A 1,802-nucleotide genomic window follows, 5' to 3' on the forward strand; every position below is an offset into this window, starting at 1 on the left:
CCCGCCCCGCGCGAGAGACTAGACGACCAATTAGCCAGCATGAGACACCAGGCCACGGCACGGAGGGAACGCCAACGCAGGGTGCAGGCCAGTGCGTGGGAACGGATTCCGCACCGCACGACTACCCACGCAAACCAGCCGAACTGAGCTAAAACAGTTCAAACGAGTCCAACAAACGCGCATATAGGTGGCACTTCCAGGGGGAAGGACCGTGCGCGGCGAGCGGAGCTAGAGCGAGCCCTGCCCGAGGCGGCCTCAACTCCGGCAATCTGGTGTAAACCCACCCCGGCAATCTAGGATAATCTTCGGCAATCTCTAGGTAATCGACGTCAAAGGCCATGCTTTTTGCCTACATTTAGGGTGACATTAGTGCGTTTTGCCTAGTTACAGGTGGTTCATGCCCGTAAAGCTGAATATTCGTGAAGCAATCTGGCAATCTTGGCAATCTGGTGTAGTACATCCTACAAGAGAGTTGAGGCCCCCTCGGCCCCGCCTCGCTCATTTCAAAGGAGGCGGTAGTTTTTGTTCCCCGTCCATATCCGCGGCCACATTCGCGAGCAGCAGCGCGAACTAGGTTGTTCACCCCGTGCGGGACGCCCCGGGCGGGACGCCCCTGGACCCGCGGAGAGGCGCAGCCCAACGCGGCCCGACCGTGACTCACCCAGTTGGTAATAAGGCGAAGGAAAAAACTGGCCGGCAGGCCCCGTAACGAGATAGGAGTCCAGCTCCAAAAGCAAACTCAAAATACATTGGCCCAAAGGCGAAAGAACTGATGGTATCTTCAAATCCAATAGTCATGAAAACGGCAATCATCGTTATCAGAACGACGGCAAATCTTTATCAAAACGGAAAACTTTAACATAGGGTAGAGGTAGGAGACTACCACTAGAGACTGTCTAGAAAGAGTTGTGAAAAATATATGGCATATGGTATACCAGCAGCAGAGGCCGGCCCAGCGCTCCCTCCTCGACACTGGTTGGATACGCCCCCTGCACCTTCCCCGCACATCTCCTGCCGCTCTGCCCGGCCCATGGGGCCCTGCCCGGCCCATGGGGCCCTGCCCCGCTCCTATCGAGCAGCCACCCGTGTCCCGTCACGCCCCGTCGGACTGCTCCCGATTGCCTATTGACGTCCCGGGCGTGGAAACAAACGCTGGGCGCGAGAACAGGTCCAGTGAACAGAGTGGAGTGAGATACCTGCAACTTGTGACTCTATGAAGGGGACCCTAAAGCACTACCGGGTGTTTCGCTACACGCGTCGGTGCGATCGAGTTTGCCTACTCCCTCCGCCCGTAAGGCGCCATGTGAATAGGCAAACCAACCCGCCCGCACCGGCGCATGCACTGAAACACTCGGTAAGGGTGTCTCACGTCTCGTCTCACCTGCCCCCGTTTCTTTTGCAATTATAACATCAGATCAGAGGCCATTGGATCATCCAGCCCGGCCCTGGAAGCGGTCATGCGTGTTCGACGGAAGGGCGCCGATCGTAGGGTGGACAGGACAAGGACAGGGCGTGTGCGTTAGCGAAGCACTATGGGGCCAACGGGAGTGTGAGTGAGTGTGTGTGTGTGATCGAGAGGTTGTGCGGAGGGGAGGCGGCGCGAGGGGAGCAGCGGCGGAGGGTCGGCGTTTGGCACACAGAGTTGCAGGTCATTGCATTTTGCAGACCGACGCCCGTCGCATACAACGAGACCTCCCCCGCCCCTTGCGTCTGCCTGGAATCGCAGCGCGAAGCGGGACGCGGTACGTACACCGGTTGCAACCGGTTCGAAAAAGCGGGTACCAGCGGCGGGGTGGGGCGGG

The sequence above is a fragment of the Frankliniella occidentalis genome, unplaced genomic scaffold (genome assembly GCF_000697945.3).
Source record: "Frankliniella occidentalis isolate FOCC.00 unplaced genomic scaffold, Focc_3.1 Scaffold40, whole genome shotgun sequence".
Lineage (NCBI taxonomy): Eukaryota > Metazoa > Arthropoda > Insecta > Thysanoptera > Thripidae > Frankliniella > Frankliniella occidentalis.